Source organism: Terrapene carolina, unplaced genomic scaffold (assembly GCF_002925995.2).
Source record: "Terrapene carolina triunguis isolate 2854851 unplaced genomic scaffold, T_m_triunguis-2.0 Scaffold137, whole genome shotgun sequence".
In the NCBI taxonomy this organism is placed as follows: domain Eukaryota; kingdom Metazoa; phylum Chordata; order Testudines; family Emydidae; genus Terrapene; species Terrapene triunguis.
Genome location: NW_020664488.1, coordinates 434,411 through 451,631, shown reverse-complemented (window position 1 = coordinate 451,631; position 17,221 = coordinate 434,411).

Below are 17,221 nucleotides of genomic sequence, written 5' to 3'. Positions count from 1 at the left end.
AGGTATCTGCAGCATTGAGCCCTTAATTTGTTTTGGGGCCCAATCTGCAGTATTGATGTAAACAGAATTCCTACAGAAAGATGTGCATGTTTTATTTGGATAGGGACTACAACATCAGGCCTTAGATTTCTAAAGTGCTTTAGGATTCCTGGTGATGAGGAGAGCCATATACATATAAATAAGAATAATTATAATGAGAGTAAATGCTACAAAAATAAGCTTTAAAAAAACCAAGGTATCAAAGTAATACAAAGAGCATAAAGTTTGAAAAAGTAAATACAAATTACTAAATAAAAGGCGAAGTAACTGTTTAATCTGAGTACCTGGGCCATCGGAAGGAAAGGGGTCCTGGTGCATGCCTGTACTGAGGCATGTGAAGAATGGAAGTGAAAGAGGAGTTAGGGAGGGTAGGCACTGAGAGATTATAATTAAATTAGAAATGCCATAGTGAAAGCACATAGACAAGCCCTTTGGGCAGTGATTTGCATTACAGGGATTGGACATTAACAAATACGTTAGAGTTTGCCAGCTGGGGGCATGTTTTTCCGTCCCTGAAGCTATTAAAGATGCCCTAAAAAATTAGAGGCAATGACAGTAGATAGGGAACTGGGCTAGGAGTCAAGAGACCTTGTTCTGCCATCAACCTGGCGGCATAGCCAGGACATGTGGCAAGTCACCTCAGCCCAGGTGGTCAAGGGTATTTAGGTGCATAACTGCCATGGGGGTGAGGCACCTACATACTTCTGTGGATGTGGGGCCTTCTCCTCTGTGTGTCTCTGTTCCCCTCCTGCCATTTGCAATTTAGACTGCAGGTAGGGACTGTCTCTCACTACGTAGGCACAGTGCCCTCCAGAGCCTGAGCTTGGGTGAAGCCTGTGTGGAAGTTGGGAAAAGCGCAGACATCTTAGTCTTCCAGGAAGAGCAAGAGTCAGGCTAATTCTTCTATTTAATAACGTGAGACTTGAAGGCCTAGGCAAATGGGAGCAGACTGTAAGAGATACTGTTTTGACCTTGTGTTAGATAAGAATGGAATGTAGACTGTGGCAGAAATTAATGAGAAAAAGTGAAATATCAGGAAGGAATATGTATAAACAAAATGTAGCCAGGGCCACCCGTGGGGGGGGGGCAAGGGGGGGGAGATGGGAGGGTAAGTGGGGCAATTTGCCCCAGGCCCTGAGTCCCACAGGGGCCCCCATGAGAATATAGTATTCTATGGTATTGCAACTTTTTTTTATGGAAGGGGCCCCCAAAATTGCTTTGCCCCAGGCCCCCTGAATCCTCTGGGCGGCCCTGAATGCAGCTGTTGATCATTACTGTATGTGACAAAAGGTATATGCTTGCCTTAATTGTTTATCTAATGGACACCTGCCTTGGGAGGGGAACCCCTGCCCATGAGTACTCTCCCCTTCCAAGTGTCAGGAAAATAAAGCTGCCTCTGGCTTGTTGCTTCAAACTCAGAGTGAGGACTCATTTTTCTCCGACACCTGTAAGTAGTATTGTAAGAATAATGTGACAGAGTGGTCAGCATCCCTTACAGGATTAGCCCTTCAAACGGAAACTACAGAGATTAATTGTCTTTTAAATAGTGAGAAATGTACAAACTGGAAACCTTCCGAAACAGGTTTGCCCTTTTCATTGTTAACTAGGGGAGATAACTCACCAGGCAAACACATACACAGAACAATCAAACAAGCAGGCGTTTTTTTTCAATGCCCTTCACGGTTTCACTCTGTCTGTTACAGTGGCTGGTGATGTCTCCTGCACCGAGAGCTGCCATGTTCCTGGTACTTTGTCAGAATGAGTTTCCTGGTGGGAAGAAGCTCAATGGTTAGGACATAGGAGATACCGCTGCCCGTTGGAATGCATAGGCAAATAAGTCATTCAAAGGTGTGGTAAGATATGTTCTACTCTTTTAAAAAAGAATCTAACCTCCCTTTTCTCATTCATTTGCATAATGAACTGCATTGACTCATTAACCTAGGATTTCAAGCCAGCAGCTTCCTATTTGATCGCTAATTATTTATTACAAGCTCTTTAGGCCAGGGACAGTCATTTACTATATGTTTCTATAGCACCTAGCCCAGTGGGGTCTGGGTCTGGTTGGTCAGTAGCACTACCACAATTTAAGTGTTTCTTCTTCTTCATGATGTATTTCAGAATTATTTTTCCATTATTTTCTCTCTTTTATAAATCTATGTAGTGATCAGACTCTCTTGTATGTTATGCTGGCGTTTTCCTTAACCCTAGTTTCTATTTGGAAATAATCATAATTCGGCTGTGTCTCTGCTGCAAGGGGTGTGATTTGCAGCTCCTGTAGACATATCTGTCCTGGCTTTAGTTTGGCTAGCTTGATAAAATAGCAGTGAGAACAAGGTGGCATTGTCTGCAGTGGGAGCCTAGCAATGACCAGGAGGGTGAGGCAGCCTTGTACAGCCTACACTGCTGCATCCTTCTTGTTGTTTTTAATGAGCTAGCTAGATTAAAGCCAGAGCAGGTATGTCCAAATGGGCTGCAAATTAAACATCCGGGTAAAGTGGAGACATAGCCTTATTCAGCTCCCAGAAGTATCTGGGGACTTCACTGATGTCTCTGACGACAGCTGGTAGTGAAGGCAAAGCATGACTCTACCTGATCAATGTCTAGCATGCAGCAGAACAAGAGATGAGGGAGGAAGGATGGTCCTGCACTAGGAGTTGGGAGGTTGACTGTTATTTATCATTTGTTTGTGGTAGCTCTCGTAATGTGCTAGGCATCTTGCAGACACCCAAGAAGGGATGATCCCTGCCCTGAGAAGCTTATGGTATAACCATGGGTTGAATTGGGGATCTACACTTTCAATTTCTTTAGCTCATAAAGAATTATATTATAAATTACTGTATCGATTGCATTTGACTTCAGTTACAATCCATCATATTTTTGCTACTAGCAAGATGCTCTGTTGGAGGGATTATGGGGAAAGGGGAACATACTTGCTCATGTGGTGGTTGTGTCCCGAAATTAGTCGGTTTGAGTAGGAAATTATTAAAGAGATTCATCTTATAACTAAATGCCAGCTTCCCAGAGATCCCCTGACCCTAATGCTCCAGTAAAGGAGCTACATTTTAAACAGAATGACAAAATAATTTCTTTTTTTATTGTTAGCAGCAAGACAAAATGTGACTTCTCCTCCTATTGAACTGTGCTATAGTAAAATATGGACTGTCCTTGTATGGGAAAGCTTTCATACCAAGTACATACACCAAGTACGTACAGGTCTGTCGCATCTTACACACATTTAACATGCGCGATTTCAACTTTACGCGGTCGGCAAAAACAAAAAAACAAAACAAAACAAAAAAGAAAAACAACAGTTTTAATACTATACCTGTAGTGCGGGCGATTTCGCCTGCCATTGAACCCAATGGGGTTTTGGCTATACGCGGTTTTCGCTTTACGCGCTAACCGCAGAACGGAACCCCCGCGTAAGATGAGACAGACCTGTACACAAGTGCCAAAAAGGTGAGTCTCTTGCACCAACAGAAGCTGGTCCAATAAGAAATAATACTTCACCTGCCTTGTCTCTCTCAAAAAGAGGACAGGTATATAGAAATTTGGTCACCCTTTTAGCGTACTCAGAGGAGGAGGACTTCCCAGCTAGCAAGCCAGAATCTTTAGCCAGGTTATTTGAATATTAACCTGAACCTGAATAAAGTAATGTACAATGTAGTATAGAAACATTATATTGTAACTCTATATTAATTAAAAGTTTCCAAAAGCCCCCTCAACTATGGGTTGTGTTACATCCAAGTCCCTGCCCCGGTCTGTGCCTCAGTTTCCCCATCTTTCCAGTGGGAATGATCCACTCATCCACCTCCCTAGGGGAATTATGTGGCTGAATTCATTGATGTTTGGGCGGTGCTCTGTGACCTTCAGACAGGAAGCGCTAGAGAAGGGCAGACAGTGATAAAGGTGACTCTATATGAGTGACTCTGCACTGTGTCTGAACTTGATTTTCATGGTTCGGTCTTGCAGTCCTGCCGTGCAAGACAATTAGTCCTGAATTCATGCCAAGTATCATCTAGTTGCATCAGTAATGGGAATTATTTACTCATTTACTCTCAAATCCATTCCTACATCGACCTGTTTAGGCACAAGTTACCGAGGTTTTAAAGGATAACTGTTAGCGAACTATCCCCGTTTGTGATCTGGGCTCTGCAAGTTCTAAGAGCTGCCACCCTTGGTTTCACTTGAAGCGCTTATGACTTATGTCTCTGATTCCTCGCTGAAGTGGCTGTAGCCTCCTGCCTGCACACTGTATGTACACCTCTACTTCGATATAACGCTGTCCTTGGGAGCCAAAAAATCTTACCGCGTTATAGGTGAAACCGCATTATATCGAACTTGCTTTGATCCACCGGAGTGTGCAGCCCGCCCCCCTCCCCCCCCCGAAGCACTGCTTTACCGCGTTATATCCAAATTCGTATTATATCGGTTCGCGTTATATCGAGGTAGCGGTGTACCACATCATTAGGCAATAGGCATGATTTTGCTGATCCTTCTGACCAGTGCTTTGCAGGAGCTGCTGGCCGAGAGCCAAGCATACGGCGGCGGTTCTTTCCCAAGGTAAGGATAGCTTCTGCATGGAGCATATAGAAGATTTGTGTGTTGGTGGGGAGAGGGGGAAGTTCCCTGTCTGTTGAGCAAAATGGCCAGGAGGATCTGGAGGAGGAGCACTGAAAGGATTGGAAGCTCCAGCCAGGGCCGGCTCTGGCTTTTTGGCCGCCCCAAGCAACAACAACAACAACAAAAAAACCCGCGGCGGCCAGAACGGCAAAGCAAAAAAACCAACCTGCAGCGCGGCCGGAGCCAGGGTGCAGGGGGAGGGGGAGGGAGCGGGGGGGAGAAAGAGAAGGGGGGCGGCCAGGGCTTCAGCGGGGCGCTGCCACGCGGCCCCTCCCGCTGTGCCCCCTGCCGGGAGGGCTCCGCACCACTCCGGTCGGCTGGGAGGGAAGGACGCAGCCTGCCCTGCCAGGCTTGTTGCAGGGCGCTCCCGTCCTCCACGCTGCCGCCCCCTACAGGGGGGCCGGAGCGGAACCAAAAAAAAAAAAAAAGCATCCGTGCCGCCCTAGGATTGGGCGGAATGCCACCTCCTACAAGCTGCCGCCCCAAGCACCAGCTTGCTCGGCTGGTGCCTGGAGCCGCCCCTGGCTCCATTGCAAGGACTTGCCAGGCTGGGGAAGACAGGTGCTCCCTTTGCTCTGCTCTTCTGTTTCCTACAGCTGCTTTAGAGGAATATGCAACTCCCTGTTCCCAAGACACCTCGGTGTGCGCCCCTAGTGAGCACACAGAGCAGATACCTAGCACCCCTCTTGTCACTCTCAGGCTGTGTCCGCACTAGTCCTTAGTCCCCACCATTGCGATAAGGTGCTGGTAGCCACCTTGAGCCAGAGTCATCCCTGTACGGCTGGCTCAGGCACTGGCATAGGGACAGAGGGGAGGCAGCATATGCCTCTGGGCTGCAGGGGCCAGTGTGGCCTTTGGGGCAGGCGTGGGCAGCCCTCCCCCCACTCTGGCCTGCTCCAGAATGCTCCCTGCACCCAACAGTCCTTCAGAGGTCCCCCCAGCACTGGGGATATTCCTTAGGAGGCCTGTGTGCCTGCTCTATTGCCCCTCTGCACCAGCCTCCCTCAAAGGGCCATAGGGTAATGATACATTGTCACCGAGAGCTGCTCTGAGCCAGGCCAGACAACCCAATGGAGCCCTTGTCCACACTAGCTCTTCCACCAGCAAAGCTGCCACATTTTAGGGAAAAAAGACTAGTGAAGGAAAGGCCCTAGAAAACTCCCACGACCTGCAGGAGTTCAGTTAGCGTGAAGTCTGTTCTACCAGTGGGGGAGGTGAGGCACAGAGAGAGCCAATGACATGCACAAGGTCTGAGTGAGTCAGCGGCAGAGCCAGGAACAGAACCCAGGAGTCCTAACTCCAAGCTACCTGCTCTCCCCGCTGCACATGCTGCGTTCTCACAGGCAGGAGAGTGAAGGAGAGTTGTTTATTACTTCACTAAAGTCTGAGCTACCTGGGAAAACGCTGCTGTTATAACCCCAGCACACTCCTTTATGGGGCTTGGTCAATATTTGTTTTCTCCTGGCAGTTTGGTCTTCTTGGGCTGTTTGCACACTGAGATCTCAGCCCTGTTCACCTGCTCCCTGGGCCCATCTCTTGCACAGCCGTGTTGTCAGCCTGCCTTGTTTGCAGGACAATGAAATATAGTTCGGTCAGTCCCAAAGAATCTTTCTAACCCAAATTTCGCCCACTTGGTTTCTTTTGGGGCTGGGGGAGAGGGCTGTTACCCTTTGAAGACGATCCCTGTTTCTCCCTGTAGTCTTGTGCCTCCCATATCCAAAGCAAAGGCCAATTTAACCCCTTGAGCAGCAGGTACAGTGGGCACTCAGGAGCCATGAGGTTTGGAATGGCACCCTCTACACTGCATGCAATGTCCATGGGATGTGCCAGCCTCCTCAGGCTAATACTTGGTACTCGCCAACTTTGCCAGGATGCCTACATGCTTCAGGTACTCAGTCTACCTGGGTAGATGGAAGCTTCTGGCTTTTGACATTATGCCTGGCAATGCTCCTCTGGCATGTGAGAGCCTGGGTGACTACCATCTTATCTGCTTTTATTGCCTTTATAAACTAGATTATATAAGGTTTCACCCTGTTTCATGCAAACTTCCAATAAACCACAGCTCAGCCAATCAGTTATTTACAGGGAAACATTTCCAGGTGACCTGTTTGTTGGGGGTGGTGGGGGTGGGAAATGGGCGTGTGGCCCTTTTTTGTTTTTTATGATCAATGATAAAAAAAAGTTTTTTTCTTAATGTTTTTTGCATTAAAAATCCAGCTCTTGTCTATTGTGTTTTTCTTGGCAGTCTCTATGGATGACTGGAGAACTGGTAGATTTATGACACTTCAGGTACTGAGCAAGGGAAAACTCTTGAGAGGGAAAGTGATTGTTTAATTCAGACTGTTTAAAATTCTTTGGGCTGGTTTTTGTTTGTTTGATTTTTGCCACTCAAACACCCAACAAGCCATTGGCAGCGGGGGAAAGACTGTTGAAGATTCAACACTGCAGCTCCCCTAGTTAAAGGCTGAAGAAACTCCTGATCCACATTTCTGGGTTCTCCATGGAAACCTCCAGCAAAATGAGGAAGACCAGATTTTAAGGCAAAATCAAACACAAAAAAAACGTAATAAAAGCAAATCAAACTTTTTTCAGGCGTCCTTTACATAAATCTAGTTCATTTTCCTCACCACCAGTTGGCTTTAACAGGGTGTTTCTCCCTGCCTCTTTGGGAACTGGTTACAAAAGAATAGTCCCCGTGGCGTGGTTAAAACAGTCGGCTCTTGTGGTGAAGATGGGACCGAATGAACCATTTGTTAACCACTTTCCCAGGTGGTGCCCGAGCCAAGTAAAGATCCAGTGTTTGATTTCGGAGATGCTTGAAACAGGATTCTGCCTTGCAGTGTAACCAGGACCATTGTGTTTTATCTGTGTCGGGGGACTGCCACACTGTAGCCTGGTCCCATAACCAATTACATCCCAAATTACAGGGTAGCTGGCACTGTGTCTTTCTATAGCCCAGTCTACACTATAGTTCAAATTGAATTAGGCAGATCCATGATAAAACATGCTGGAAATGTGTCACATCCCAGTGTAGACATGGCTTTTGCAAAGCATTTTATAGCCTCGGGCCAAGATTTTTTGCTGAAGTGATTAGTGATTTGAGCAGCCCAAAATTGAGACACCTCAAAAAGGCCTGACTTTTAGTGATGGGTGCTCAGCACTGTCTGAAAATCAGACCCTTTTTTGTCCCCCAGAAATGGAGACATGCACAATCACTAGTCACTTTTGCAAAGTCTATATAATGGCTAAGATGTATCTAGACTGGGATTTGGTCTCTTTCCAGGATAAGCTGTGTCTGAGCATGGCTCTGTCTAGGATGCTAGTCTAGACATTGGTTGTGGCTCTCTGCCCTCTGTAGCTAATTGCTGTATCTTAATGGCTTTGGCTGAACAGGGGTCACTGGCTGTATCCACTCTGAATCTGAACCCCCATACAATACCCTCACTGTCCCCTAGAGAGATCAGCAGAAAGGCAGCATTGATCCTGACCGGGGGGGGGAGGGGAAGGGAGCAGTTGGGGTGATGACTCCCATTGCTCTGTCTCTCCCATTGATGCATACACTGATTCTTTCACAGCAAAGGCCATGCAGTCTGAGAGCTCAGCTGACAGGGATGAGAGGGGGAGAGAGGACTGGTAATGTTGTGCTCCTCGGCAGCCTGATTTGTGATTAGCAGTGCAGAAGCCCTGTTGCCCTGTACCCTTGACCCACACATTTTCTCTGGCGTCAGCCCTATTTGCCTCTGTTGGGAGGAATGGGGAGGGGCGGGTGTGTGTGTGTGTGTGACATGGCTCCTGAAATCCTAGTGACTTCTGTAGAGTCAGGAGGGAGTTGACGGCTGGGTCCCAGCCTAGGGCAATGGGCCTGATTCTTTTCTCATGCTGCTAAATCAGGAGGCACTTCATTTGTGTAGGCTCAAGCCCAGGGAGGTTCCCCAGAGCAGTTCCAGTGGTGCTGGCTGCCTCCATCACACCCTGTTCATGCATTGCACTCTCTGCCAGCTAAGTTTTATTATTTCTTCCGTTACAGTAGAGCCCTGAGCCCCAGCTGAGACCAAGGCCCCATAGTGCCAGGACTGTGTTCAGACACAGTGTGAAGCATTCCCTGCTCTGGAGAGCTACAATCTAAACAGGCAAAACCAAGCAAGTGGGAGGAAGAAAGATTGTTGCTCTGCCACTGACCTGCTGGGTGACTTTGGGCCAGGAATTGTACCCAGGTCTGGTCTCCTCATTCCTAGTCTAGGGCCCTATCTCCTGAGCTAGCTCCATTCACTTCTCCTCCCACTCTGGCCTCTGCCTTCTTTTTCCATGCTACTCCCTAGCATGGCAGGGCCCCTCTCCCCCACCCCAGCATCTCAGTCATTCTCTACTGCACTCTTTCTCTTCCCTCGGCAAGCTGCGATCTAGCCCCTGTGTTTCTAATGCAGTCAAAAGCTGTGAAAGTGCAACTTCTGCAGAGATGGTGGGAGGGGCGGAGTGATCCCTTTAGGCCATGGGGGTCAGAGACTGAACCTAGGGGATGTTCTGATCCAGATCTGAGCTTTGGGCATTCAAATCCAGAGTTCATGCCTGTCTCTCTCTAACCATTATCACGATATCATGACACTGCAGCATCCTCTGCTAACTCAAATGCCGTGATTTTGTAATTCTTTATTGTTCCCATAGCACCCAGAGGGGCCAATCAGGATCAGGGCACCATTGTGCCAGGCACTGCCGAAGGCATGGTCTCACTCGGACGAGCGTATTGCTGAATTGGCACATTGGGATTTGGGGAAGAGGGGTGGGTTGTACAATCATTTTAGTTCATTCATAATTAAGGCTACGATTTTGTCAGAGGACTTGCCCTAGATGCCAATTCAGTCCCACTCAAAGCCTATTTGGAGGGCTGAAGTGGTGCACAGATCTTCTGTGAGCCCTCCGAAGAGGGGGTGAATTTGCCCCACAGGAATATATACTTGCTATTCACAGAGCGACACATCTTGGGGTGGGAGAAGGGATGTTTGTAGTGACCTGCAAGTCCTCAGAGCCAGGTGCTGACACAGCCTGCTGAGATCAGGATTATCCAGTACAAATCATGGGGAGGGGGGCTGACAACAACATTCTGAAGGCAGCTTAGATGAGCATGGCTTTTCTTTTGATCGCTTCCTGCTTTGCAGGCTGGCAGCTTGGAGAGGTCAGCATGGCTCTGGGAGTCCTGCTTGTGCATTAACCATTGATGCAGAGCATGTGAAAGGAAATGAAACATGGATTTTTCAGGGGTCTCACAAAAAGCATGAGGGGAGCACGTGGCAGTGGGGATACTAGAAATAGATCAGTTAGACTGAGAAATAAGGGCCAGTTTTTCAAACAGCTTCAGGTATCCAATTAAGAGCCAGTTGTCTAGGTTTCAATTGCTGTTGTGGTAAATGTACATGCAAATAGAGGTTGCAATTCACACATGTTCTGCACGCACAATCATGCCCCAATCTTTCTGAATATTTTTATTTATGATCCCTACATGCAAGAAATAAATCAAGAATCTCTATCTATATATTTAGGCTTGGGAGGATCTTCCTCACTGTATTACACCAGTTTTAATATGAATCAAATTTTAGGTGATGCTATCCCTTTAAGACAGACTGCTGCCTGCCTCAAACACTGAGCTGTGGGGTGATTTCTACCATATGTTGGCTATGTGACCCCTACACAGGAAACACACACCGCCTGGGGATCTGAAATCATTCCATGCAATTCAGTTCAGCTCAGGCGATCCACGCCTCATCCCGCTGGTGTGTTTCATTAAATAACTTTTACTATGCATTTTTTCATTATTCCTTTTCATGTTCAGTTTTATTTTGAAAGTAAACTCTTCACCATTCTCTCCCATGGGATATTTCTTAATGTACAAGCCTCACCAGGTGACCGTTCTGGGCACTGAGGCTAAACATGTGCAAAACACCATGGGAAAATGACTAGGGGTGAAAAGCTCAGCTAGATCCCTGGTATCTAACGGCAAAGCCACCGATCCCAGAGAGACTGGTCAGCTGACCTGGATGAATGCATTCTGTTTGCTGGCTCAGGTGGCAGATGTTGGAGCAGCCAAAGGATAATCCGCATGAAACATTCGCTCCAGTCTGGTTTAGATGTTTCCTTGGTGCAGCATTTGTGATCTAATTGTGGAAGGCAAGATGATCTAGATCAGGAATACTCAGACTAAAGCTCATGAGCTGCAAGTGGCTTTTTAATGTTTCTCCTGCAGCTCTTTGCAGCACATGATAGTAAAACACTGTGTGCTTTAATTATTAACCAATCTAAGGCCTGGTCTACACTAGGCTTTTATGTCGAATTTAGCGCCGTTACATCGAATTAACCCTGCACCCGTCCACACCACGAAGCTATTTAGTTCGACATAGAGCTCTCTTAAATTCGACTTCTGTACTCCTCCCCAACGAGAGGAGTAGCGCTAAATTCGAAATGGCCATATCGAATTAGGCTAGGTGTGGATGGAAATCGACGCTAATAGCTCCGGGAGCTATCCCACAGTGCACCATTCTGTTGACGCTCTGGACAGCAGTCCGAGCTCGGATGCTCTGACCAGCCACACAGGAAAAGCCCCGGGAAAATTTGAATTCCTTTTCCTGTCTGGGCAGTTTGAATCTCAGTTCCTGTTTGGACATCGTGGCGAGCTCAGCAGCAGTGGCAACGATGCAGAGCTCTCCAGCAGAGATGGCCGTGCAATCTAATAGAAAGAGGGCCCCAGCATGGACTGATCGGGAAGTCTTGGATCTCATCGCTGTGTGGGGCGATGAGTCCATGCTTTCAGAGCTGCGCTCCAAAAGAAGGAATGCTAAGATCTATGAGAAGATCTCGAAAGCCATGGCAGAGAGAGGATACAGCCGGGATGCAACGCAGTGCCGCGTGAAAATCAAGGAGCTGAGACAAGGCTACCAAAAAACCAAAGAGGCAAACGGACGCTCCGGATCCCAGCCCCACACACCCCGTTTCTACCAGGCACTGCATTCCATCCTAGGTGCGGCCGCCACCACTACCCCACCAGTGACCGTGGACTCTGAGGATGGGATATTGTCCGCGGCCGGTTCCTCGTCGGACATGTTAGCGGACGGGGAAGATGAAGAAGGAGATGAGGAGGACGAGGCAGTCGACAGCGCTGGCACCGCTGATTTCCCCGACAGCCAGGAGCTCTTCATCACCCTTACCGAGATCCCCTACCAACCGTCCCCATCCCTTACCCCGGACACAGAATCAGGGGAAGGATCAAGCAGTAAGTGCTTTAAACATCTAAACATTTATTTTTAACAGAACTGAATTATTTACAATATTAACAATGGCTTATTTCCTAAAGTGCTTTAAACATGTAAACATTTATCTGCAACAGAACTGGAATATTTACAATATCAAGAAATGGTTTCTCATGATTTCTCTGCCTTGGGCTCTTCACTATGTAGTCCCAACTATTTAAAAAAATTTGTACAATGTCCGGTTATTCATGATTATGCAGCCCAAGACGCTCCACTCTTTAGTCCCAGTGCACCTACGCGAAAATCCGGTCAATATGGCCGGGGATAGACGCGAAATCCTCATAGGAGAACTCCTCGTAGGTCTCATGGAGGTACAGTTCCAGCCTGTTCATCAGGTTCCTGGGTAGGGCGATCTTATTGGGCCCTCCGTGGTAGCACACGTTTCCCCGCCACGACACAATCAAGTATTCAGGGATCATCGCACGGCAGAGCATAGCGGGATACGGCCCTGGTTTTTGCATGCTTTCCCTCAGCATGCGTTCCTTCTCGCTGTCCGAGATCCTCATGAGGGTGATGTCGCTCATGGTGCCCTGCTTTGAATTAGGGAGGGGAATGTTAGTATTGGGACTGCTTTACAGCCACGCGGTGGAGGGAGAGGGGCAGCATACAGGGATCTTTCCCTGGGACAGCCGCGAGGGGGTGGGACAGGGGCAGAGTTTATGCTTCCCTGATTGCTGGCATTGAGACTGGCATTGCTTTCAATGTGACAGGAGGCCAGTGCTCCTATTAAAGTTTTAAGCAGTCACAAGTCTAGGGCTTACCATGATTGCCTGCTACAGAAGTTCAGGTGTCCTGCCACGCTTCTCAGATCACTGCAAGACCACTGCAAAGACCACTGCAAGACCCCAGGCACTGAAGGCGAGGGCAGAAAATTTGACCTTGTCCTGAGTGCGCATGTGAGAGGTGGAGTGCATGGTCTTGTTCACAGAGAAAGACTAGGTTCTTTGTACACAACTTCATTTATCTGTCTCAGGAATTCACTCCCTTTTTCCCATTCCCACAGACACATCTGCGACTGTCTCCCAACCCAGCCTGTCAGCACACTCCCAGAGGCTAGTGCAGATTAGGCGGAGGAAGAAGAAGACGCGTGAAGACATGTTCTCAGAACTAATGGACTGCTCCCGAGCCCAGGCAGCCCAGCAGACACAGTGGAGGGAGAACTTGTCACAAATGCACCGAGCAGTCATGGAACGGGAGGAGAGGTGGCGTCAGGAGGACCAGCAGGCTACTGAAAAGCTGCTTGGACTAATGAGGGAGCAAACGGACACGCTCCGGCGCCTTGTGGATGTTCTGCAAGACCGGAGGCAGGAGGACAGAGCCCCGCTGCAGTCTATCTCTAACCGCCCTCCCCCGCCACCAAGTCCCACACCCCCTTCACCCAAAGTACAAAGAAGGAGGGGCGGCAAGGGCCGTTAAAACTTTCAGTCAACCCCTGCAGACTGCTCTAGCACTAGAAGGCTCTCATTCCCCAAAATTTGAAAAGTCCTTTCCTACCCACCTCACAGAAGCCCCCGTGCAAGTTTCACCCCCCACGTTTCAGGTGTGGTTCATAATAAAATATTCGTTTCTGTTAATTACTGTTTACATGACTTTCTTTTGGAGGAGAGTCTGTCTGAAGGGGGGGAAGGGGCTTGGTAATTGGACAGGACAGTCACCTTTAGCAGGGTACAGAGGCGGGGTCAGGTCCAGCATCAGGGCACATACACAGTGCAGTCACTAGTGACCCTGGTCAGTCTGGGAGGTGGTTTTCATGTACTGGGGGGGAGGGGGGGGGATTGCTCTGTGACTTTGTGGCGGGGGAGGGCAGTTACAGATCTTATGCAGCGGTCCTTACCCTGGATCACAGAGCCACGCAGCAGGGGATCTGTAACCCTCCTCCCCCTGCCAGAAAGTCACCTAGCCGACACATACACGCAGTCCCGCCCAGGAGTGCTGGCAGGCTCCGTTGAAACAACCAGTCCACCACTGCGGAGCCTGTCATTCCTGGAGTTTAGAAGCATCATTTGCATCAGAACACTAAACCCGCCCCCCGCCACAGTCTGCGTCCCCGGTTTAAAACATTCCCGCGAAAACAGTAATAAAGACAACGGTGTTCATTGACAAAATAAAACTGATTTTATTTTTTGGGAAGGGGGTGAAGGGGTATGTAACTGGAGGTTCAGCTTCTGTGTCCACAAACTTAACAGTCACTGGTTACCCTGCTCAGTCTGGAACCTTGCTTTCAAAGCCTCCCGGATGCACAGCGCGTCCCGCTGGGATCTTCTAATCGCCCGGCTGTCTGGCTGGGCGTAATCAGCAGCCAGGCTATTTGCCTCAACCTCCCACCCCGCCATAAAGGTCTCCCCCTTGCTCTCACAGAGATTGTGGAGCACACAGCAAGCTGCTATAACAATGGGGATATTGGTTTCGCTGAGATCACAGCGAGTCAGTAAGCTTCTCCATCTCCCTTTGAGACGGCCAAAAGCACACTCCACCACCATTCTGCACTTGCTCAGACGGTAGTTGAACAGTTCTTTTTCTGTGTCCAGGGCGCCAGTATAGGGCTTCATGAGCCAGGGCATTAGCGGGTAGGCTGGGTCCCCGAGGATCACTGTAGGCATCTCCACATCCCCAAGAGTTATTTTGTGGTCCGGGAAGTAAATACCTTCCTGCAGCCGTCTAAACAGACCAGAGTTCCTGAACACGTGAGCGTCATGAACCTTGCCCGGCCATCCGACATTGATGTTGGTAAAACGTCCCCTATGGTCCACCAGTGCTTGCAGCACCATTGAAAAGTAGCCCTTTCTGTTAATGTACTGGCTGGCCTGGTGGTCCGGTCCCAGGATAGGGATGTGAGTCCCATCTATAGCCCCACCGCAGTTTGGGAATCCCATTGCGGCGAAGCCATCTATGATGACCTGCGCGTTTCCCAGGGTCACTACCTTTGAGAGCAGTACCTTAACGATTGCGTTGGCTACTTGCATCACAACAACCCCCACGGTAGATTTGCCCACACCAAAGTGGTTCGCGACTGACCGGTAGCTGTCTGGCGTTGCAAGCTTCCAGAGAGCTATGGCCACTCGCTTCTGGACAGTCAGGGCTGCTCGCATCCGGGTGTCATTGCGCTTCAGGGCAGGGGACAGCAACTCACAAAGTTTGAGGAAAGTCCCCTTCCGCATGCGAAAGTTTCGCAGCCACTGGGATTCGTCCCAGACCTGCAGCACTATGCGGTCCCACCAGTCCGTGCTTGTTTCCCTGGCCCAGAATCGCCGTTCCACAATATCCACATGACCCATTGCCACCGTGATGTCCTGGGCGCTGGGTCTCATGGTTTCTGACAGCTCTGTGCTACTCTCCGACTTCAGGCCCTCACAGCGGTGCCGTAGCCTCCTCGCCCGATTTCTCTGCATCTGCCTCAGGGAAAGGTGTATGATAAGCTGCGAGGTGTTGAGAACGGCCACAACTGCAGCGATGGTCGCAGCGTGATCCATGATCGCAGTGCTGTGGTGTCCGCGCTGTCACTGACCAGAAAAGTGCGCAAACTGATTTCCCACCGGCGCTTTCAGGGAGGGAGGGACGGCGGTAGTGACGGACGAATGACGACACTGACCCAAAAGCACCCTCGACACATTTTTTTACCCAGAAGGCATTGGCGGCTCGACCCATAATTCCAATGGGCAGCGGGGACTGCGGGAACTGTGGGATAGCTGCCCACAGTGCACCGCTTCCAGTGTCGACGCTTGCCCCGTTAGTGTGGACTCACAAAGTCGAATTACTGTCCTTAGTGTGGACACACACGTTCGACTTTGCAATATCGATTCCACATATTCGATTTAAGTAAAATCGAACTACTCTCGTAGTGTAGACATACCCTAAGTTATTAACCAATCAGGATGCTTTTACTATTGTAAAAGCAATTGTAAATTGATAAAATAATAATACTTGGTCAGTCATTTTGCTGTGGGAATTACATATATGGTATAGTAAATGAAACAATGAATTCACATACTGTTGCTCATTTGGGTAATGTTAATCGCTAATTTGGCTCCTGAACCACTGAGGTCTGAGTATCACCTATCTAGCAGTTAGAGCACAGGGCTAGGAGGCAGGAGATCTGTGTTCAATTCCAGACCTTCCTGGGTGAGCCTGGGCTACTCAAGTCTCGCTAGATTCTCCTTTCTATATGTTAGTTTGCTCACCTGTTTAACAACAGGGAGTCTGTGAGACTTAATTCATTGGTGCTTTTGAGGCACTCTGATATTGCAGTGATGAGCAGCATACAACTGGCTATAAATACAAAATATCTCCTGCGGAGGGTTAATTAAATCATTCCTGTCAAGCTAACTGAGGTCTGCAACTGGAAAGAACTAGCAAAGGGCACAGCTTTATTACTGAAAGCAGCAGGAGTTGTAGCAGGGGAGTGGGAATCAAGAGACTGCCATTGAGGTGCTTTGGGCAGGTCATGTGCCCTCTCTGAACCTCAATTTCTCCATCTGTGGAATGGAGATTATGATATTCACCTGCCTCCCAATAGAGCTCTGAGAGTCACAGAATCATAGAAATATAGAGCTGGGAGGAACCTTCAGATGTCATCTAGTCCAGCCCCTTCCACTGAGACAGGACCAAGTTTATGTAGACCATCCCTGACAGGTGTTTGTAGAACCTGTACTTAGAAACTTCTAATGACAGGGATTCACAACCACCCTTGGAAGCCTATTCCACTGATTAGCTATCCTTATAGTTAGAGTTTACTAATATCTAACTGAAATCTCCCTTGCTGCAGATTAAGCCCATTACCTTGTATCCTATCTTCAGTGGACATGGAGAATAATTGATCACCATCCTCTTTATAACAGCAAACTTGAAGGCTATTATCAGGTCCCCCCTCAATCTTCTTTTTCAAGACTAAACATGCCCAATTTTTTTTAACCTTTCCTCATAGGTCGAGTTTTTAAATACCTTTATCATTTTTGTTCTCCTTTAGAGCCTCTTCAATTTGTCCACATCTTTCCGAAAGTGTGGCACCCAGACCGGGACACAGTACTCCAGCTGGGGCCTTACCAGTGTCGAGTACAGCAGGACAGTTACCGTTCATAAGACACTCCTGTTAATACACCCCAGAATGATATTGGCCTTTTTGCAATTGCATCGCATTACTGACGCATATTCAATTTGTGATCCACTATGACGCCCAGATCCTTATCTTTAGTTTTACTGCCTAGCCAGTTATTCTCCATTTTGTAGCTGAGTATTTGATTTTTTTCTTCCTATGTGTAGTACTTTGC